At 58.8% G+C, this 25524-nt stretch overlaps 1 protein-coding gene across 1 annotated transcript in view; it reads right to left on the reverse strand.

Moving 5' to 3' along the window:
- Positions 1 to 25524, reverse strand: part of LOC144824771 (uncharacterized) — a 126558-nt gene that overhangs the window by 52058 nt on the left and 48976 nt on the right. The gene's annotated exons all lie outside the window — the stretch shown is intronic.

The following is a 25524-nucleotide window of genomic DNA, read 5'->3' on the forward strand; positions in this document are numbered from 1 at the left end:
TAAACGCTAAACAGAGTGTCTTAAACTGGATTCTGGCTTGAATCGGTAACCAGTGTAAGGCTCTGATGGTGGCTCTAACAGAGCATCTGCGAGGCAGTCCGACAAGAGCTCGGGCTGCTGAGTTCTGTACTCGCTGAAGACGCAGAATCTCAGCTTTATTAGCACCCAAAAATAACGCGCTGGCGTAGTCCAAGCGCGATAGAATCGTCGCTTGGATAATAAGCTGCCGAACAGGCGCTGAGAAAAACTTCAGAATTGGGCGAAGGCCCTCAACAGGCCCACACATGTCGCTGCCACCTTCTTCGTGTGGCACTGGAAATTAAGATCTGCATCCAGCCACACTCCCACGTTCTTGACCACTGCCTTGGTGGAAGGCATAATGCCTAAGGAGGCTGGCCACCAATGTTCGTTCCAAAGGGAGGTGTTTTTCCCTACCAACATCACCTCAGTCTTAGTGGCATTTAATTGAAGGCAGTTTTCAGCCATCCATTGGGCAACAGCAGTCATACCATCTCGGAACCTTGAGGCCGCAGCCGAGGGACCTTCAGCCAGGGTAACAATCAGCTGAGTATCGTCAGCGTACGAAACTAACATTAGGCCCCATTCTCTAGCCACAGCCGCGAGGGGTTGAACATACAGGTTGAACAACGTCGGGCTCAACGCAGAACCCTGCGGAACCCCTAGGCAGATGGAATGAACTTGAGACTGAAAAGGTGGTGCCGAGACCCGGACGGATCTATCCGTCAAGAATGCACGGAACCATTCCAGGGCCTGATCCATGATCCCAATAGCCTCCAGACGGTACAACAAGATGTCATGGGACACCGTATCAAAGGCAGCGCTAAGATCTAATAATATAAGCGCTGCACTCTGACCGGCGTCAAGGGTAGATCTTAAGTACTCCGTGGAGGCCAACAGGGCTGACTCGGTACTATGACCCGCTCCGAAGCAGTTTTGAGACGGGTCCAGAATGTTATTAAGGGTCATATGGCGAGCCAACATCTCGTTCACATGAGCTTCAGCTATTTTAGCCACCCATGGAAGCAAGGAGATCGGCCTAAAATTCTCGGGCAAAGAGGGATCAAGTGTGGGTTTTTTAATAATAGGGGAGACCAGAGCCTGTTTCCAAGCCAAAGGTACTATCGAAGTGGTAAAAGACAAGTTAAGTATCTGCTGGAGAGGTTTCAGAACAAGATCCATAGAATCCAAAAACTGTGCCGGCCTCATTGGGTCAGATGGAGACCCTGATTTAACCTTTTTACAGAGTCTCACAAGTTCGTCTATGTCTACCGCTCAAATAAATGATCTGTGATTTCTGTATTTAACACTAAGGTTGTCTTTTGACAGATTGATCAAACTGGCTAATCAAAATAGGACCTGCTCAAATTGTAGATCAGATGTTAGGTCTACATTGCATGTACGAAGAGGTGGAAAATACCTTATATTAATGCTATAATGATGCAGAACAGATGGATATAAATTGGAAACCGAAACTTCAAAGCAGGACAAATATCAATTTCTGGAAGAACTTGTATTACTATGGCTGTCATCTTTCACAAAGGACTTAATGTAACATCTGGAAACTATATGGTCCATTTAAAGAGTGAAACTTGATGGTTGGAATGCAATTACAGCTACCTCAAATTTAATTTTAAAAAAACTGCCTTTCAAACTTCCAAAATCTTACCTCTTGTTCCTTCAACCAAAGTTATAAAGAGGATTTTGGATTGTAAAAAGTGATGTACGATATTTCTCCTGTAGGTATCATCAGTGTTTAAGACATGCCTACCAGGGGTCATGTTTTAAAAAGATCTCCAAAATTCAACTATGCTTTATATCCATTAGTGCTAGTGTGGCAGTTAAAATAATAAAATCGTTATTTTTACCATTCGTTTGTTCAGACAAGTTCAGTTACTGTAGGTACAACAATTGATTAGATATTTGTAGTGAGTGCAAAACTTAGTGTCACTTTTTTGTAGTGATAGATGACAGACAAAAACCCCAAACTGTACAGTCTATGTGATTGTCTTTCCTCACTGTTCAAGGATGAACATTAATACAGTACATCATTTATGGAGTACAAGTATGAAAGCTGAGAACAGTAAAAAAGGGAAAGTTACATTTTTACTATAATGTTTACTGCTTGTTTTGTTTCTGAAATTTTGTAACTACAATATTAACTTTTTTTTCTTTTTCAACAGTGGTTTGAGTTATAAGTCTTTAGATGTGTCAACATGCTTGTAGTGCCACATGCATATTTATTTGATGTACCATTGGAGACGGTCTTGACACAAAGAACACTTGACATGCTTTACCATGACTTTCTTTTACCTGGAGGAGAGTGAAATAAATTGCTTTTTTTTGTTAATTTATCTCCAGGAATAGACAAAATGAAATTTTTTTCCAGCAATGCAAAGAAAAAAAAAAGATTAAAACAATAGGAAGCAAGGCGTACGGTTCCAAGGAATTATAGATTCCATACAACATATGAAATACAGGTACTAAAAGGAAGGGAAAAAAGAAACACCAGGCAGGAAAACATTAGAGAAACAGGCAAATTTGCACCCAGCTACTTATTAAAAAAAAAAAAAAAAAAAAACACCACCGAAAGATCTAGCTATCCGGTATGGACCATGAGTCCCCAAATAAGATAGAATTTTTGGCAGAGTGAACCCCCATAGTTTTGGCAATATCTCTTTCCCTTTTACATATTTCATTCAGCATTGCCCACCACTCTGGTGCCCTGAGCGCCACCTTCGATATCAATGAACTTGCAATGCAAAGACCAGCTGTAACTATAATGACAGAGAAAAACCTTAACCCATGATCTGAAATGTGCTTATAACCAATCATTCTCTCGGTCTTAGTTAATTGCAAGCTAAAACCCAGTCGATCTGTATCTATTTGCTGAACCTCTTTCCAAAAAAGTGTCAAATCAGGACAAGTAACAAACATGGGCAGGGTGTCTGCAGCAATTAATCCACATTTAGGGCACTTACGCTTATCACTTAGGATAGTCCCCCTACTGGCTGACCATCGACCTATTCACTCCAGGGTAGAATATAGCATGCAAATGGTTTTGAATTGCTGCAATTTTAAATTGGTGGAACACACAGCCTCATAGCATACCTAGTGCATTTTCAATATATGCAGGAGTAATCTCCTGCCCCAATACCTCACACCACTTAGATGCCAACTTCAGACTGTCATTCCGCCTGACGTGAGAGAATAGCTGGTAACCCTGGCTAATAGTTAGCTTTAAAATTGAGTGCGAGTCATTGTGTCAGATTCCACAAGTGTTCTTATAACTCTACGTCCCCAAAGATAGTTTCCGATTTGTAAGTATTAATAAAACATCTGTTTTGAGAGGTCATCTCCCCTTTGTAGATCATTAAAGGTGTGAAACCCGTTAATATCATAAATTACCTAGTTGGCTCAAACCATAGCTAGCCAGAGTTTCGCTTGAGTAATATGAAATATGTCCGGAAACTGAGTATTGCCCCACATTGAAACACTACAATGCACTTTGGGTAGGGAATAGTTCAACACTGTTTCTCGGCAGATATAAGCTATGTCTCAAAGAGTCTTAAATTGGGATAGTTGATCTTATATTGGAACATTCTAATGTGTGTATTGCAAGATTATAGAGACAACTTTGAGTACCAGCAGAAAGACTTACAACCGCTCACCCACCCAGACACATGTGCACATGCTCACTCATCCACACAGGCACTCGTGCACATGCTCACTCATCCACACAGGCACTCGTGCACCCACTCACTCACCCACACAGGCACTCGTGCCCCCCTCACTCACCCACCCACACAGGCACTTGTGCCCCCCTCACTCACCCACACAGGCACTCGTGCACCCCCTCACTCACCCACACAGGCACTCATGCACCCCCTCACTCACCCACACAGGCACTCATGCACCCCCACACTCATCCACACAGGCACTCGTGCACCCGCTCACTCACCCACCCACACAGGCACCCGTGCACCCGCTCACTCACTCACCCACACAGGCACTCGTGCACCCGCTCACTCACTCACCCACACAGGCACTCGTGCACCCGCTCACTCACTCACCCACACAGGCACTCGTGCACCCGCTCACCCACGCAGGCACTCGTGCACCCGCTCCCTCACCCACGCAGGCACTCGTGCACCCGCTCACTCACCCACCCAAGCGCTTGTGCACCTGCTCACTCACTCACTCACGCATGCAGGCACTTGTGCACCTGCTCACTCACCCACGCAGGCACTAGTGCACCCGCTCCCTCACCCACGCAGGCACTCGTGCACCCGCTCCCTCACCCACGCAGGCACTCGTGCACCCGCTCCCTCACCCACGCAGGCACTCGTGCACCCGCTCCCTCACCCACGCAGGCACTCTGGCACCTGCTCCCTCACCCACGCACTCGTGCACCCGCTCCCTCACCCACACAGGCACTCGTGCACCCGCTCCCTCACCCACACAGGCACTCGTGCACCCACTCCCTCACCCACACAGTCACTCGTGCACCCGCTCACTCACCCACCCACACAAGCACTCGTGCACCCGCTCACTCACCCACCCACACAGGCACCCGTGCACCCGCTCACTCACTCACCCACACAGGCACTCGTGCACCCGCTCACTCACTCACCCACACAGGCACTCGTGCACCCGCTCACTCACTCACCCACACAGGCACTCGTGCACCCGCTCACTCACTAACCCACACAGGCACTCGTGCACCCGCTCCCTCACCCACGCAGGCACTCGTGCACCCGCTCCCTCACCCACGCAGGCACTCGTGCACCCGCTCCCTCACCCACACAGGCACTCGTGCACCCGCTCACTCATTCACCCACGCAGGCACTCGTGCAACTGCTCCCTCACCCAGGCAGGCACTCGTGCACCCGCTGCCTCACCCACGCAGGCACTCGTGCACCCGCTGCCTCACCCACGCAGGCACTCGTGCACCCGCTGCCTCACCCACGCAGGCACTCGTGCACCCGCTGCCTCACCCACGCAGGCACTCGTGCACCCGCTGCCTCACCCACGCAGGCACTCGTGCACCCGCTGCCTCACCCACATAGTCACTCGTGCACCCGCTCACTCACCCACCCACACAGGCACTCGTGCACCCGCTCACTCACCCACCCACACAGGCACTCGTGCACCCGCTCACACTCACCCACACAGGCACTCATGCACCTGCTCACTCACTCACCCACACAGGCACTCGCTCACTCACTCACCCACACAGGCACTCGTGCACCCGCTCACTCACTAACCCATGCAGGCACTCGTGCACCCGCTCCCTCACCCACGCAGGCACTCGTGCACCCGCTCCCTCACCCACGCAGGCACTCGTACACCCGCTCCCTCATTCACCCACGCAGGCACTCGTGCACCCGCTCACTCATTCACCCACGCAGGCACTCGTGCAACCGCTCCCTCACCCAGGCAGGCACTCGTGCACCCGCTGCCTCACCCACGCAGGCACTCGTGCACCCGCTGCCTCACCCACGCAGGCACTCGTGCACCCGCTGCCTCACCCACGCAGGCACTCGTGCACCCGCTGCCTCACCCACGCAGGCACTCGTGCACCCGCTGCCTCACCCACGCAGGCACTCGTGCACCCGCTCCCTCACCCACGCAGGCACTCGTGCACCCGCTCCCTCACCCACGCAGGCACTCGTGCACCTGCTCCCTCACCCATGCACTCGTGCACCCGCTCCCTCACCCACACAGGCACTCGTGCACCCGCTCCCTCACCCACACAGTCACTCGTGCACCCGCTCACTCACCCACCCACACAGGCACTCGTGCACCCGCTCACTCACCCACCCACACAGGCACTCGTGCACCCGCTCACTCACTCACCCACACAGGCACTCGTGCACCCGCTCACTCACTCACCCACACAGGCACTCGTGCACCCGCTCACTCACTCACCCACACAGGCACTCGTGCACCCGCTCACTCACCCACACAGGCACTCGTGCACCCGCTCACTCACTAACCCACGCAGGCACTCTTGCACCCGCTCACCCACCCACTCACTCACCCATGCAGGCACTCGTGCACCCGCTCCCTCACCCACGCAGGCACTCGTGCACCCGCTCCCTCACCCACACCCACACAGGCACTCGTGCACCCGCTCACTCATTCACCCACGCAGGCACTCATGCAACCGCTCCCTCACCCAGGCAGGCACTCGTGCACCCGCTCCCTCACCCACGCATGCACTGGTGCACCCGCTGCCTCACCCATGCAGGCACTCGTGCACCCGCTGCCTCACCCACGCAGGCACTCGTGCACCCGCTGCCTCACCCACGCAGGCACTCGTGCACCCGCTGCCTCACCCACGCAGGCACTCGTGCACATGCTCCCTCACCCACGCAGGCACTCGTGCACACGCTCCCTCACCCACGCAGGCACTCGTGCACCCGCTGCCTCACCCACGCAGGCACTCGTGCACACGCTCCCTCACCCACGCAGGCACTCGTGCACCCGCTGCCTCACCCACGCAGGCACTCGTGCACCCGCTGCCTCACCCACGCAGGCACTCGTGCACCCGCTCCCTCACCCACGCAGGCACTCGTGCACCCGCTCCCTCACCCACGCAGGCACTCGTGCACCCGCTCCCTCACCCACGCACTCATGCACCCGCTCCCTCACCCACACAGGCACTCGTGCACCCGCTCCCTCACCCACACAGTCACTCGTGCACCCACTCACTCACCCACCCACACAGGCACTCGTGCACCCGCTCACTCACCCACCCACACAGGCACTCGTGCACCCGCTCACTCACTCACCCACACAGGCACTCGTGCACCCGCTCACTCACTCACCCACACAGGCACTCGTGCACCCGCTCACTCACCCACACAGGCACTCGTGCACCCGCTCACCCACCCACTCACCCATGCAGGCACTCGTGCACCCGCTCCCTCACTAACCCACGCAGGCACTCGTGCACCCGCTCCCTCACCCACACAGGCACTCGTGCACCCGCTCACTCATTCACCCACGCAGGCACTCGTGCAACCGCTCCCTCACCCAGGCAGGCACTCGTGCACCCGCTCCCTCACCCACGCAGGCACTCGTGCACCCGCTGCCTCACCCACGCAGGCACTCGTGCACCCGCTGCCTCACCCACGCAGGCACTCGTGCACCCGCTGCCTCACCCACGCAGGCACTCGTGCACACGCTCCCTCACCCACGCAGGCACTCGTGCACACGCTCCCTCACCCACGCAGGCACTCGTGCACCCGCTCCCTCACCCACGCAGGCAATCGTGCACCCGCTCCCTCACCCACACAGGCACTCGTGCACCCGCTCCCTCACCCACACAGGCACTCGTGCACCCGCTCACTCATTCACCCACCCACACAGGCACTCGTGCACCCGCTCACTCATCCACCCACCCACACAGGCACTCGTGCACCCTCTCACTCACTCACCCACACAGGCACTCGTGCACCCGCTCACTCACCCACACAGGCACTCATGCACCCGCTCGTGCACCCGCTCACTCACTCACCCACCAACGCAGGCACTCGTGCACCCGCTCACCCACCAACGCAGGCACTCGTGCACCCGCTCACTCACTAACTCACCCACACAGGCACTCATGCACCCGCTCGTGCACCCGCTCACTCACTCACCCAGGTACTCGTGCACCCGCTCACTCACCCATGCAGGCACTAGTGCAGCCGCTCGCTCACGCACCCATGCAGGCACTCATGTACCCGCTCACCCACTCACCCACGCAGGCACTCGTGCACCCGCTCACCCACCCACTCACCCACGCAGGCACTCGTGCACCCGCTCACCCACTCACCCATGCAGGCACTCGTGCACCCACTCATTCACCCACACAGGCACTCGTGCACCCGCTCACTCACTCACCCAACCACGCACTTGTGCACCCGCTCACTCACCCACCCACGCACTCGTGCACCCGCTCATTCAGTCACCCACGCACGCACTTGTGCACCCGCTCATTCACTCACTCAACCACGCACTCGGGCACCCGCTCACCCACCCACGCAGGCACTCGTGCACCCGCTCACTCACTCACCCACCCACGCACTCGTGCACCTGCTCACTCACCCACCCAACCACTTGTGCACCCACTCATTCATTCACTCACCCATGTAGGCACTCGTGCACCCGCTCACTCACCCACGCAGGCACTCGTGCACCCGCTCACTCACCCACGCAGGCACTCGTGCACCCGCTCACTCACCCACGCAGGCACTCGTGCACCCGCTCACTCACCCACGCAGGCACTCGTGCACCCGCTCACTCACCCACGCAGGCACTCGTGCACCCGCTCACTCACCCACGCAGGCACTCGTGCACCCGCTCACTCATTCACTCACCCATGTAGGCACTCGTGCACCCGCTCACCCACCCACTCACCCACACAGGCACTCTTACACCCGCTCACTCACCCACACAGGCACTCATGCACCCACTCACTCACCCACCCACACAGGCACTCGCTCACTGACTCACCCACACAGGCACTCGTGCACCCTCTCACTCACGCACCCACACAGGCACTCGTGCACCCGCTTACTCACTCACCCACGCACTTGTGCACCCGATCACTCACCCATGCAGGCACTCGTGCACCCGCTCACCCACCCACTCACCCATGCAGGCACTCGTGCACCCGCCCACCCACTCACCCATGCAGGCACTCGTGCACCCGCTCACCCATGCAGGCACTCGTGCACCCGCTCACTCACTCACCCACACAGGCACTCGTGCACCTGCTCACTCACCCACCCACACAGGCACTCGTGCACCCGCTCACCCACCCACACAGGCACTCGTGCACCCGCTCACTCACTCACCCACCCACGCACTCGTGCACCTGCTCACTCACCCACCCAACCACTTGTGCACCCACTCATTCATTCACTCACCCATGTAGGCACTCGTGCACCCGCTCACTCACCCACGCAGGCACTCGTGCACCCGCTCACTCACCCACGCAGGCACTCGTGCACCCGCTCACTCACCCACGCAGGCACTCGTGCACCCGCTCACTCACCCACGCAGGCACTCGTGCACCCGCTCACTCACCCACGCAGGCACTCGTGCACCCGCTCACTCATTCACTCACCCATGTAGGCACTCGTGCACCCGCTCACCCACCCACTCACCCACACAGGCACTCTTACACCCGCTCACTCACCCACACAGGCACTCATGCACCCACTCACTCACCCACCCACACAGGCACTCGCTCACTGACTCACCCACACAGGCACTCGTGCACCCTCTCACTCACGCACCCACACAGGCACTCGTGCACCCGCTTACTCACTCACCCACGCACTTGTGCACCCGATCACTCACCCATGCAGGCACTCGTGCACCCGCTCACCCACCCACTCACCCATGCAGGCACTCGTGCACCCGCCCACCCACTCACCCATGCAGGCACTCGTGCACCCGCTCACCCATGCAGGCACTCGTGCACCCGCTCACTCACTCACCCACACAGGCACTCGTGCACCTGCTCACTCACCCACCCACACAGGCACTCGTGCACCCGCTCACTCACTCAATCAGGCACTCGTGCACCCGCTCACTCACTCACCCACCCATGCACTTGTGTACCCGCTAACTCATTCACTCACCCATGCAGGCACTCGTGCACCCGCTCACTCACCCACGTAGGCACTCGTGCACCCGCTCACTCACTCACCCACCAACGCAGGCACTCGTGCACCCGCTCACCCACCAACGCAGGCACTCGTGCACCCGCTCACTCACTCACCCACACAGGCACTCTTACACCCGCTCACTCACTCATCCACACAGGCACTCATGCACCCGCTCACTCACTCACCCACACAGGCACTCATGCACCCGCTCGTGCACCCGCTCACTCACTCACCCAGGTACTCGTGCACCCGCTCACTCACCCATGCAGGCACTCGTGCACCTGCTCATTCACCCACACAGGCACTCGTGCACCTGCTCACCCACCCACGCAGGCACTCGTGCACCCACTCACTCACCCACGCAGGCACTCGTGCACCCACTCACTCACCCACGCAGGCACTCGTGCACCGGCTCACTCACTCACCCACACAGGCACTCGTGCACCTGCTCACTCACTCACCCACACAGGCACTCGTGCACCCACTCACCCGCTCACTCACCCACACAGGCACTCATGCACCCACTCACTCACTCACCCACCCATGCACTTGTGTACCCGCTAACTCATTCACTCACCCATGCAGGCACTCGTGCACCCGCTCACTCACCCACGTAGGCACTCGTGCACCCGCTCACTCACTCACCCACCAACGCAGGCACTCGTGCACCCGCTCACCCACCAACGCAGGCACTCGTGCACCCGCTCACTCACTCACCCACACAGGCACTCATGCACCCGCTCGCTCACTCACTCACCCACACAGGCACTCATGCACCCGCTCGTGCACCCGCTCCCTCACCCACGCAGGCACTCGTGCACCTGCTCCCTCACCCATGCACTCGTGCACCCGCTCCCTCACCCACACAGGCACTCGTGCACCCGCTCCCTCACCCACACAGTCACTCGTGCACCCGCTCACTCACCCACCCACACAGGCACTCGTGCACCCGCTCACTCACCCACCCACACAGGCACTCGTGCACCCGCTCACTCACTCACCCACACAGGCACTCGTGCACCCGCTCACTCACTCACCCACACAGGCACTCGTGCACCCGCTCACTCACTCACCCACACAGGCACTCGTGCACCCGCTCACTCACCCACACAGGCACTCGTGCACCCGCTCACTCACTAACCCACGCAGGCACTCTTGCACCCGCTCACCCACCCACTCACCCATGCAGGCACTCGTGCACCCGCTCCCTCACCCACGCAGGCACTCGTGCACCCGCTCCCTCACCCACACAGGCACTCGTGCACCCGCTCACTCATTCACCCACGCAGGCACTCATGCAACCGCTCCCTCACCCAGGCAGGCAGGCACTCGTGCACCCGCTCCCTCACCCACGCAGGCACTGGTGCACCCGCTGCCTCACCCACGCAGGCACTCGTGCACCCGCTGCCTCACCCACGCAGCCACTCGTGCACCCGCTGCCTCACCCACGCAGGCACTCGTGCACATGCTCCCTCACCCACGCAGGCACTCGTGCACCCGCTGCCTCACCCACGCAGGCACTCGTGCACCCGCTGCCTCACCCACGCAGGCACTCGTGCACCCGCTGCCTCACCCACGCAGGCACTTGTGCACCCGCTGCCTCACCCACGCAGGCACTCGTGCACCCGCTGCCTCACCCACGCAGGCACTCGTGCACCCGCTGCCTCACCCACGCAGGCACTCGTGCACCCGCTCCCTCACCCACGCAGGCACTCGTGCACCCGCTCCCTCACCCACGCAGGCACTCGTGCACCCGCTCCCTCACCCACGCACTCATGCACCCGCTCCCTCACCCACACAGGCACTCGTGCACCCGCTCCCTCACCCACACAGTCACTCGTGCACCCACTCACTCACCCACCCACCCACACAGGCACTCGTGCACCCGCTCACTCACCCACCCACACAGGCACTCGTGCACCCGCTCACTCACTCACCCACACAGGCACTCGTGCACCCGCTCACTCACTCACCCACACAGGCACTCATGCACCCGCTCGTGCACCCGCTCACTCACCCACACAGGCACTCGTGCACCCGCTCACCCACCCACTCACCCATGCAGGCACTCGTGCACCCGCTCCCTCACTAACCCACGCAGGCACTCGTGCACCCGCTCCCTCACCCACACAGGCACTCGTGCACCCGCTCACTCATTCACCCACGCAGGCACTCGTGCACCCGCTCCCTCACCCACGCAGGCACTCGTGCACCCGCTGCCTCACCCACGCAGGCACTCGTGCACCCGCTGCCTCACCCACGCAGGCACTCGTGCACCCGCTGCCTCACCCACGCAGGCACTCGTGCACATGCTCCCTCACCCACGCAGGCACTCGTGCACACGCTCCCTCACCCATGCAGGCACTCGTGCACCCGCTCCCTCACCCACGCAGGCACTCGTGCACCCGCTCCCTCACCCACACAGGCACTCGTGCACCCGCTCCCTCACCCACACAGGCACTCGTGCACCCGCTCACTCATTCACCCACCCACACAGGCACTCGTGCACCCGCTCACTCATCCACCCACCCACACAGGCACTCGTGCACCCTCTCACTCACTCACCCACACAGGCACTCGTGCACCCGCTCACTCACCCACACAGGCACTCATGCACCCGCTCGTGCACCCGCTCACTCACTCACCCACCAACGCAGGCACTCGTGCACCCGCTCACCCACCAACGCAGGCACTCGTGCACCCGCTCACTCACTCACCCACACAGGCACTCTTACACCCGCTCACTCACTCACCCACACAGGCACTCATGCACCCGCTCACTCACTAACTCACCCACACAGGCACTCATGCACCCGCTCGTGCACCCGCTCACTCACTCACCCAGGTACTCGTGCACCCGCTCACTCACCCATGCAGGCACTAGTGCAGCCGCTCGCTCACTCACCCATGCAGGCACTCATGTACCCGCTCACCCACTCACCCACGCAGGCACTCGTGCACCCGCTCACCCACCCACGCAGGCACTCGTGCACCCGCTCACCCACTCACCCATGCAGGCACTCGTGCACCCACTCATTCACCCACACAGGCACTCGTGCACCCGCTCACTCACTCACCCAACCACGCACTTGTGCACCCGCTCACTCACCCACCCACGCACTCGTGCACCCGCTCATTCAGTCACCCACGCACGCACTTGTGCACCCGCTCATTCACTCACTCAACCACGCACTCGTGCACCCGCTCACCCACCCACGCAGGCACTCGTGCACCCGCTCACTCACTCACCCACCCACGCACTCGTGCACCTGCTCACTCACCCACCCAACCACTTGTGCACCCACTCATTCATTCACTCACCCATGTAGGCACTCGTGCACCCGCTCACTCACCCACGCAGGCACTCGTGCACCCGCTCACTCACCCACGCAGGCACTCGTGCACCCGCTCACTCACCCACGCAGGCACTCGTGCACCCGCTCACTCACCCACGCAGGCACTCGTGCACCCGCTCACTCACCCACGCAGGCACTCGTGCACCCACTCACTCACCCACGCAGGCACTCGTGCACCCGCTCACTCATTCACTCACCCATGTAGGCACTCGTGCACCCGCTCACCCACCCACTCACCCACACAGGCACTCTTACACCCGCTCACTCACCCACACAGGCACTCATGCACCCACTCACTCACTCACCCACACAGGCACTCGCTCACTCACTCACCCACACAGGCACTCGTGCACCCTCTCACTCACGCACCCACACAGGCACTCGTGCACCCGCTTACTCACTCACCCACGCACTTGTGCACCCGATCACTCACCCATGCAGGCACTCGTGCACCCGCTCACCCACCCACTCACCCATGCAGGCACTCGTGCACCCGCCCACCCACTCACCCATGCAGGCACTCGTGCACCCGCTCACCCATGCAGGCACTCGAACACCCGCTCACTCACTCACCCACACAGGCACTCTTTCACCCGCTCACTCACTCACCCACACAGGCACTCGTGCACCCGCTCACTCACTCAAACAGGCACTCGTGCACCCGCTCACTCACTCACCCACCCATGCAGGCACTCGTGCACCCGCTAACTCATTCACTCACCCATGCAGGCACTCGTGCACCCGCTCACCCACCAACGCAGGCACTCGTGCACCCGCTCACCCACCAACGCAGGCACTCGTGCACCCGCTCACTCACTCACCCACACAGGCACTCTTACACCCGCTCACTCACTCATCCACACAGGCACTCATGCACCCGCTCACTCACTCACCCACACAGGCACTCATGCACCCGCTCGTGCACCCGCTCACTCACTCACCCAGGTACTCGTGCACCCGCTCACTCACCCATGCAGGCACTCGTGCACCTGCTCATTCACCCACACAGGCACTCGTGCACCTGCTCACCCACCCACGCAGGCACTCGTGCACCCACTCACTCACCCACGCAGGCACTCGTGCACCCACTCACTCACCCACGCAGGCACTCGTGCACCGGCTCACTCACTCACCCACACAGGCACTCGTGCACCTGCTCACTCACTCACCCACACAGGCACTCGTGCACCCGCTCACTCATTCACCCACCCAGACACTCGTGCACCCACTCACCCGCTCACTCACCCACACAGGCACTCATGCACCCACTCACTCACTCACCCACCCATGCACTTGTGTACCCGCTAACTCATTCACTCACCCATGCAGGCACTCGTGCACCCGCTCACTCACCCACGTAGGCACTCGTGCACCCGCTCACTCACTCACCCACCAACGCAGGCACTCGTGCACCCGCTCACCCACCAACGCAGGCACTCGTGCACCCGCTCACTCACTCACCCACACAGGCACTCTTACACCCGCTCACTCACTCACCCACACAGGCACTCATGCACCCGCTCACTCACTCACCCACACAGGCACTCATGCACCCGCTCGTGCACCCGCTCACTCACTCACCCAGGTACTCGTGCACCCACTCACTCACTCACCCATGCAGGCACTCGTGCACCTGCTCATTCACCCACACAGGCACTCGTGCACCTGCTCACCCACCCACGCAGGCACTCGTGCACCCACTCACTCACCCACGCAGGCACTCGTGCACCGGCTCACTCACTCACCCACGCAGGCACTCATGCACCCGCTCACTCACTCACCCACCCACGCACTCGTGCACCTGCTCACTCACCCACCCAACCACTTGTGCACCCACTCATTCATTCACTCACCCATGTAGGCACTCGTGCACCCGCTCACTCACCCACGCAGGCACTCGTGCACCCGCTCACTCACCCACGCAGGCACTCGTGCACCCGCTCACTCACCCACGCAGGCACTCGTGCACCCGCTCACTCACCCACGCAGGCACTCGTGCACCCGCTCACTCACCCACGCAGGCACTCGTGCACCCACTCACTCACCCACGCAGGCACTCGTGCACCCGCTCACTCATTCACTCACCCATGTAGGCACTCGTGCACCCGCTCACCCACCCACTCACCCACACAGGCACTCTTACACCCGCTCACTCACCCACACAGGCACTCATGCACCCACTCACTCACTCACCCACACAGGCACTCGCTCACTCACTCACCCACACAGGCACTCGTGCACCCTCTCACTCACGCACCCACACAGGCACTCGTGCACCCGCTTACTCACTCACCCACGCACTTGTGCACCCGATCACTCACCCATGCAGGCACTCGTGCACCCGCTCACCCACCCACTCACCCATGCAGGCACTCGTGCACCCGCCCACCCACTCACCCATGCAGGCACTCGTGCACCCGCTCACCCATGCAGGCACTCAAACACCCGCTCACTCACTCACCCACACAGGCACTCTTTCACCCGCTCACTCACTCACCCACACAGGCACTCGTGCACCCGCTCACTCACTCAAACAGGCACTCGTGCACCCGCTCACTCACTCACCCACCCATGCAGGCACTCGTGCACCCGCTAACTCATTCACTCACCCATGCAGGCACTCGTGCACCCGCTCACTCACCCACGTAGGCACTCGTGCACCCGCTCACTCACTCACCCACCAACGCAGGCACTCGTGCACCCGCTCACCCACCAACGCAGGCACTCGTGCACCCGCTCACTCACTCACTCACCCACACAGGCACTCTTACACCCGCTCACTCACTCATCCACACAGGCACTCATGCACCCGCTCACTCACTCACCCACACAGGCACTCATGCACCCGCTCGTGCACCCGCTCACTCACTCACCCAGGTACTCGTGCACCCGCTCACTCACCCATGCAGGCACTCGTGCACCTGCTCATTCACCCACACAGGCACTCGTGCACCTGCTCACCCACCCACGCAGGCACTCGTGCACCCACTCACTCACCCACGCAGGCACTCGTGCACCCACTCACTCACCCACGCAGGCACTCGTGCACCGGCTCACTCACTCACCCACACAGGCACTCGTGCACCTGCTCACTCACTCACCCACACAGGCACTCGTGCACCCGCTCACTCATTCACCCACCCAGACACTCGTGCACCCACTCACCCGCTCACTCACCCACACAGGCACTCATGCACCCACTCACTCACTCACCCACCCATGCACTTGTGTACCCGCTAACTCATTCACTCACCCATGCAGGCACTCGTGCACCCGCTCACTCACCCACGTAGGCACTCGTGCACCCGCTCACTCACTCACCCACCAACGCAGGCACTCGTGCACCCGCTCACCCACCAACGCAGGCACTCGTGCACCCGCTCACTCACTCACCCACACAGGCACTCTTACACCCGCTCACTCACTCACCCACACAGGCACTCATGCACCCGCTCACTCACTCACCCACACAGGCACTCATGCACCCGCTCGTGCACCCGCTCACTCACTCACCCAGGTACTCGTGCACCCACTCACTCACTCACCCATGCAGGCACTCGTGCACCTGCTCATTCACCCACACAGGCACTCGTGCACCTGCTCACCCACCCACGCAGGCACTCGTGCACCCACTCACTCACCCACGCAGGCACTCGTGCACCGGCTCACTCACTCACCCATGCAGGCACTCGTACACCCGCTCACTCACCCACGCAGGCACTCGTGCACCCGCTCACCCGCTCGCTCACTCACCCACCCACGCACTCGTGCACCCGCTCACTCACCCACCCAACCACTTGTGCACCCGCTCACTCATTCACTCACCCATGTAGGCACTCGTGCACCCGCTCACTCACTCACCCACCAACAGAGGCACTCGTGCACCCGCTCACTCACCCACCAACGCAGGCACTTGTGCACCCGCTCACTCACTCACCCACACAGGCACTCGTGCACCTACTCACTCACCCAGGCACTCGTGCACCCGCTCACTCACTCATGCAGGCACTCATGCACCTGCTCATTCACCCACACAGGCGCTCATGCACCCGCTCACCCACCCGCCCACGCAGGCACTCGTGCACCCGCTCACTCACACACAGGCACTCATGCCCCCGCTCACTCACTCACCCACCCACACACTCGTGCACCCGCTCACTCACTCTCCCATGCAGGCACTTGTGCACCCGCTCACTCACTCACCCACCCAAACAGGCACTCGTGCACCCGCTCACTCACCCACACAGGCACTCGTGCACCTGCTCACTCACTCACCCATGCAGGCACTCGTGCACCTGCTCACCCACCCACGCAGGCACTCGTGCACCTGCTCACTCACCCACCCACACACTCGTGCACAGGCTCACTCATTCACTCACCCACACAGGCACTCGTGCACCCACTCACTCACCCACACAGGCACTCGTGCACCTACTCACTCACCCACACAGGCACTCGTGCACCTACTCACTCACTCACCCATGCAGGCACTCGTGCACCTGCTCATTCACCCACGCAGGTGCTCGTGCACCCGCTCACCCACCCACCCACGCAGGCACTCGTGCACCCGCTCACTCACACACAGGCACTCGTGCACCCGCTCACGCACCCGCTCACTCACCCACCCACCCACCCACCCACAAAGGCACTCATGCACCCGCTCACTCACCCACACAGGCACTCGTGCACCTGCTCACTCACTCACCCAGGCACCCAGGCACTCGTGCACCCACTCACTCACTCACCCATGCAGGCACTCGTGCACCTGCTCATTCACCCATGCAGGTGCTCGTGCACCCGCTCACCCACCCACTCAACCACGTAGGCACTCGTGCACCCGCTTAATCACACACCCACCAACAAATGCACTCGTGCACCCGCTCACTCACTCGCTCACCCATGCAGGCACTCGTGCACCCGCTCACTCACTCGCTCACCCACGCAGGCACTCGTGCACCCGCTCACTGACCCACACAGGCACTCGTACACCCGCTCACTCACTCACCCACCCACACAGGCACTCGTACACCCGCTCACTCACTCACCCACCCACACAGGCACTCATGCACCCGCGCACTCACTAACTTACCCACACAGGTACCCATGCACCCGCTCACTCACTCACTCACCCACACAGGCACTTGTGCACCCGCTCACTCACTCGCTCACCCACGCAGGCACTCGTGCACCCGCTCACTGACCCACACAGGCACTCGTACACCCGCTCACTCACTCACCCACCCACACAGGCACTCGTACACCCGCTCACTCACTCACCCACCCACACAGGCACTCATGCACCCACGCACTCACTAACTCACCCACACAGGCACTCATGCACCCGCTCACTCACTCACCCACACAGGCACTTGTGCACCCGCTCACTCGTGCACCCGCTCACTCACTCACCCATGCAGGCACTCGTGCACCTGCTCATTCACCCACGCAGGCAATCGTGCACCCGCTCACCCACCCACGCGGGCACTCGTGCACCCGCTCACTCACTCACGCGGGCACTCGTGCACCCGCTCACTCACTCAAGCGAGCACTCGTGCACCCACTCACTCACCCACGCAGGCACTCGTGCACCCACTCACTCACCCACGCAGGCACTCGTGCACCCGCTCACTCACTCACCCACCCAGACAGGCACTCGTGCACCCGCTCACTTACTCACTCACGCACTTGTGCACCCGCTCACTCACTCGCTCATCCATGCAGGCACTCGTGCACCCGCTCAATCACCCACGCAGGCACTCGTGCACCCACTCACCCACACAGGCACTCACCCACGCAGGCACTCGTTCACCCGCTCCCTCACCCACACAGGCACTAGTGCACCCACTCCCTCACCCACGCAGGCACTTGTGCACCCGCTCCCTCACCCACGCAGGCACTTGTGCACCCGCTCCCTCACCCACGCAGGCACTTGTGCACCCGCTCCCTCACCCACGCAGGCACTTGTGCACCCGCTCCCTCACCCACGCAGGCACTCGTGCACCCACTCCCTCACCCACACAGGCACTCGTGCATCCACTCACTCACTCACCCACACAGGCACTCGTGCACCCACTCACTCACCCACCCACACAGGCACTCGTGCACCCGCTCACTCACTCACCCTCGGGCACCCGCTCACTCACTCACCCACGCACTCGTGCACCCGCTCACTCACCCATGCAGGCACTCGTGCACCCGCTCACTCACCCACACAGGCACTCGTGCACCCACACACCCACCCACGCAGGCACTCGTGCACCCGCTCACTCACCCTCGCAGGCACTCGTGCACAAGCCCACTCACCCACCCACACTGGCACTCGTGCAGCCACTCACTCACCCACACAGGCACCCGTGCACCCGCTCACTCACTCACCCACCCACTCGTGCACCCACCCACTCATTCACTCACCCACGCACTCGTGCACCTGCTCACCTACTCACGCAGGCACTCGTGCACCCGATCACTCACTCACCACGCAGGCACCCGGGCACCCGCTCACTCACTCACCCACACAGGCACTCGTGCTCCTGCTCACTCACTCACTCACCCACACAGGCACTCGTGCGCTCACTCACTCACCCACCCACACAGGCACTCGTGCACCCGCTCACTCACTCACCCACGCAGGCACTCGTGCACCCGCTCACTCACTCGCTCGCTCACCCACGCAGGCACTTGTGCACCCGCTCACTCACTCGCTCACCCACGCAGGCACTCGTGCACCCGCTCACTCACTCGCTCACCCATGCAGGCACTCGTGGACCCGCTCACTCACTCGCTCACCCACGCAGGCACTCGTGCACCCGCTCACTCGCCCACGCAGGCACTCGTGCACCCGCTCACTCACTCCCCCACGCAGGCACTCGTGCACCCGCACACTCGCCCACGCAGGCACTTGTGCACCCGCTCACTCACTCCCCCACGCAGGCACTCGTGCACCCGCACACTCACCCACACAGGCACTCGTGCACCCGCTCACTCACCCACCCACCCACGCACACACCCACTTACTCACCCACGCAGGCACTCGTGCACCCGCTCACTCACCCACCCACGCACTCGTGCACCTGTGGAAAAGTAAATTTTGCCATGTTCTGTGTCCCTACGTGTCCTCCATCTTATGTTATGTGTGCATGATTAATATGCATATGTATTCCCCATGTTCGATTAAAGACGCAATTATAGTTGTGTCCATCTCTAGTATGCCAGTTTCCAGTTCTCGTGAAAGCTACGAGTATCAGGCCTATGTAAAGTTACGTTGCCACGTTTCTCAGTGTGCACGTTATTTCATTGTAAAGTCCCCGTTTCTAGGCCTCAAAAGGGCCTGGACACCAGATTCAGCTCCTGTCTCCTGAACCCTCGCTGAGGAGCGATACAGCCCCCACCTGTATCCTCGACCCTTCACTTACTTCCTGCCTCACAGTGCCCGGCTCGGCCTGGCTCTGCCTACGAGTCTGCCAAGAATATGTTATGATTCTAGTTATCAGTTCAGCCCTCCTTCTCTGCATTCCTAAGCTACTGAATCGCATCAATAGTTTCCGTCATCGTCTAGCCTTTACGTCTCCATGTAAGAGAAATACTGTATTTATGGTCATTTAATATTCTTCAACACGCACTACATGTAGAATAATGCATGCTCCAGTCTTAGAGTCTGTTAGCCTCTCCCCTCTTGACTCTTAGTTTATATCAACATGTCCTCTAAACATTAGATACTAGATAGGGTTTAGGTACATGTCGCCCTGACTCTCCAGACTTCAGTCTCTACTCCTAGCGCAGAGTTCATAGCCCCCAGCTTCTCCTAGTAACACGTCATTGTCAGTTTGCGCGCACCATTAGGTTAGAGGTCCCGGCTCCTTAGGTAGCCCCCTCCATGTTTCCGCCCCCTTTATGACATATTCTGTTACGTTTACATCACATGTCTATGTATACGCCTCCTGTTACACCTACTTTCACCCTTATCTTTCGCGACTGCTATTGACCACACCCACTGCTCCGCCTACTGTATTCATTGTAATGCAACTGTTTTAGTATATATGCTTGTGTACTGTTATTAAAGTTAGCGCGCGCTCATCCCAGATCCAGCCCCGGCAGCTGCCGGGCCTTGCCAGTCATTCCCTGTCCCCCCTGCCGGGCCCTGTCATCCTATTCCTGTGCAGGTTGTCCTGTTCCTGTCCTTTATGCTGTATTAAACCTGCAAACTCCTACTACCTCGAATCTTGACTCTTATTTATTGAGCTATCTGTTATTACTATGTCCAGTAAAACCTAGATCCGGTATTATTTATTTATATACCACACACCCGCGCACACACCCGCCCACGCACTCGTGCACCCGCGCACACACCCGCTCACTCACCCACCCGCGCACACACCCGCTCACTCACCCACCCACGCACTCGTGCACCCGCGCACACACCCACGCAGGCACTCGTGCACCCGCCCACACAGGCACTCGTGCACCCGCCCACACAGGCACTCGTGCAACCGCCCACACAGGCACTCGTGCAACCGCCCACACAGGCACTCGTGCAACCGCCCACACAGGCACTCGTGCAACCGCCCACACAGGCACTCGTGCAACCGCCCACACAGGCACTCGTGCAACCGCCCACACAGGCACTCGTGCAACCGCCCACACAGGCACTCGTGCAACCGCCCACACAGGCACTCGTGCAACCGCCCACACAGGCACTCGTGCAACCGCCCACACAGGCCCTCGTGCAACCGCCCACACAGGCCCTCGTGCAACCGCCCAATCAATCAGAGTACTTGTAAAGCGTGCTACTTACCAGTGAGGGTCCCAAGGCGCTGAGGGGAGAGGGGGGTGCTGCTACTGCTTGAAGAGCCAGGTCTTGAGGAGTCTTCTGAAGGCGAGTAGGTCTTGGGTCTGCCGTATGTTGGTAGGGAGGGTGTTCCAGGTCTTGGCAGCGAGGTAGGAGAAGGATCTGCCACCGGAGGTCATTCGTTGGATGCGGGGAACAGCGGCGAGGGCAAGGCTGGCGGAGAGGAGCTGGCGGGTTGGGAAGTGGAAGCTGAGTCTGCTGTTCAGGTAGGCTGGTCCGGCATTGTGGAGTGCTCTGTGTGCGTGGGTGAGGAGCTTGAAGGTGATTCTTTTGTCGTTGGGGAGACAGTGTAGGTCTCCAGGTGGGGGGTGATATGGCTGCGGCAGGGGACATTGACGATCAGTCGTGCAGAGGCGTTTTGAATGTGTTGTAGTCGTCGTAGGTGTTTGGCTGGGTTTCCTGCATAGAGTACGTTGCCGTAGTCCAGTCTGCTGCTGACGAGGGCCTGTGTCATCGTTCTTCTTGTTTCGGTCGGGATCCACTTGTAGATCCTGCGGAGGGTGTTGTAGCAGGAGGAGGAGATGGCGTTGACCTGCTTAGACATGGAGAGGGAGGATTCGAGGATGAATCCTAGATTGCGTGCATGGTCAGTTGGTATTGGTGCTGTTCCCAGTGTGGTCGGCCACCAGGAGTCGTCCCAGGCGGAGGGGGTGGGTCCGAGGATGAGGACCTCTATCTTGTCAGAGTTCAGCTTCAGACGGCTGCTCCTCATCCAGTCGGCGGCGGCCTTCATCCCCTCGTGGAGGTTGGTTTTGGCGGTGTGTGGGTCCTTGGTGAGGGAGAGGATGAGCTGGGTGTCAGCGTAGGAGATGATGTTGAGGTCGTGATGGTGGGCTACTTGTGTGAGGGGGCCCATGTAGACATTGAACAGCGTTGGGCTGAGGGATGAGCCCTGGGAGAAGCCGTATATGATGTCAGTGGCTTTGACACGATAGGGTGGGAGGCGGACGCTCTGGGTTCTGCCGGAGAGGAAAGAAGTGGTCCAGTCAAGAGCCTTCTCTTGGATTCCAGCTTGTAGGAGGCGTGTCTGTAGAGTGCGATGGCAGACCGCGAAGGCGGCTGACCGGTCCAGGAGGATGAGGGCTGATGTTTCGCTGTTGTCTAGTTGGCACCTGATGTCGTCTGTGGCGGCGACGAGTGCTGTCTCGGGGCTGTGGTATCATCTGAATCCGGACTGGGACGTGTCCAAGATGTCTTCCAGGTGGCAGGCCAGGTGCATGTTGACGATTTTCTCGATGACCTTTGCGGGGAAAGGGAGCAGGGAGATGGGCCGTAAGTTCTTGAGGTCCTTGGTGTCCGCTTTGAGCTTCTTGAGGAGGGCGTTGATTTTGGCATGCTTCCAGCTTTCCAGGAATGTCGCTGTTTCGAAGGAGATGTTGAGGACCTTCCATAGTTGGGGTGCGATGGCTGCGTCTGCTTTGTTGAATACGTGGTGTGGGCACGGGTCAGACGGAGATCCTGAGTGGATGGAGTTCATGACCTTGTGTGTCTTGTTGTCACTGATGTTGGACCAGGAGATCAGGCGGTTTGCGCTGGTGGTGTTCACAGGAGAGGTGGAGTCTGAGGTAGTCGGGCGGTCGTGGTGTTGAAGCTGTTGTGGATGTCCGCGATCTTGCGGTGGAAGAAGATGACTAGTGAGTCGCGCAGTTCTTGTGAGGGCGGGATGTTGTTGGCGCTGGGGTTGGAGAGCTCCTTTACGATGCTGAAGAGCTCTTTGCTGCCTTGTGCGTTGTTATCCAAGTGGTCTTTGAAGGAGGATCTCTTGGCTAATCTAATGAGGTGGTGGTGGTGTCTGCGGGTGGCGTCGTTGTGGGCTGCGTGTTTGTCCGGTGTGCCTTCGTGGAGCCAGGTCTTCTCCAGTTTCTGGCATGCACGGCGAGCGCCCACAGGCACCCGTGCACCCACCCACACAAGCACCTGTGCACCCTCCCACACAGACACCTGTGCACTCTCCCACACAGGCACCCGTGCACCTGCCTACGCACCCATACAGGCACCGGTGCACCTGCTCATACGCCCATACAGGCACCCGTGCACCTGCTCATACGCCCATACAGGGATAAGTGCACCCACGCCCATACAGGCACTCGTGCACCCACGCCCATACAGGCACTCGTGCACCCACGCCCATACAGGCACTCGTGCACCCACGCCCATACAGGCACTCGTGCACCCACACCCATACAGGCACTCGTGCACCCACTCACTCAACCATACAGGCACTTGTGCGCCCACTCACTTCCACTGGCCAGCCACGTGTCACTGCATTTTGATTCTCTTTTGAACAGACAGCTAGAAAGAATTTTAATTTGAAGAAGAAAAAAAAACGACAGATTATGTAGCAGATGATGGATTATATTGCACATGCAATGAAACTATAAAAATGTGAAAATTACCGCTGCCACACAATCAAATAATTCCACTGTTCTGACTAGAACGTCCCTGTAACCTTTGCCCAGTAAGCATTGGAGCCAATTTATTGTGCTCCATTTATAGATAATATTTTATTTGCTTTCATATTGTAGAACTGGTTTCAAAGTAAGCGTACCAGAGGAGACAAGAAGATGTGTGACATTATCTTTCCGTTTCATCCGGGGGCAAGCTTTTTTCTCGAGTGGGGCTTAGACAACTTTCAGCCTTCGAGAGTACCCTGTGCTCCTTGGTTGCCAGTCAGCAACATTGTATGGTGCTAAGTAGTTAGGACTACTGCCATTAATCAGATAAAAGGATTCTACTGAATACCTGTTTAGAGGGAGTGTTTTTAAGGAGGAAGAGTAATTCACCTTCACTGGATGGTTAAAAGGGGCACAAGAAAATGCTGGGCCCTCTGTGTGACTGAGTGAAGTGCTGTTTCGGATGGTTAAAGTGTGACTGAGTTTGTTCATGTTATGAACATGTGCCTTAGTCACTTATCTGTCAAAAGAAGGAGCTAGTAGTGACATGCAGAAATAGTGTCATGGACCTAAAAAAATACCTAGAACAGGCTCCTGACCATGAAAGCACCATGTGGCGATCTGCTGCACAGTCTTGTACAACTGGCCTTACTCACTGGCTGTCTCTGGTGCTCCAAGGTAAGTAAGGCACAGTGGTTCAGAGACAGCACAAACATTCTGGAGTTGTATGCATTTCCAAGCAGGCACTGCCAATAGAAAGCTGCCCTTCCTGCACCGTGCTTGCAAAGCAATTAATAAGGGCAGCAGGTCAGGTAAAAGCACATGATGAATGTGTACAACACACAGGCTTTTTGCTACGCCATTACAGTGACCCATACACAATATTCCTAAGCGGAGTGATGTGCTCAAGTATTCATGCATTTAGTCGTAGTGATTCATCTCTCACTGAGCCGTTGTAGACTATGTTTTCTATGTATTTTTTTATTTTATTTATTGAAGTTTTGTATAGCGCTAGCTAGACCCGAGGGTATCAGAGCGCTTCTGTTGGAAAGGCGATCCCAGGGGGGGACAGAAGGTGTGACTGCCCGCCCCGAGACCCACCTTTCGGTATAGAATAGGCAGAGCGCCGTAGGGAGGCCTCTTGGGCGAGGCTCCTCTCCTACAATCGTAACAGCTGCGCAATCACACTACTTACAGATGGACACCACACAGGAGGAATATTCGCAAGAATCTTTATATAAGCA

The sequence above is a fragment of the Lissotriton helveticus genome, chromosome 3_1 (genome assembly GCF_964261635.1).
Source record: "Lissotriton helveticus chromosome 3_1, aLisHel1.1, whole genome shotgun sequence".
NCBI lineage: Eukaryota > Metazoa > Chordata > Amphibia > Caudata > Salamandridae > Lissotriton > Lissotriton helveticus.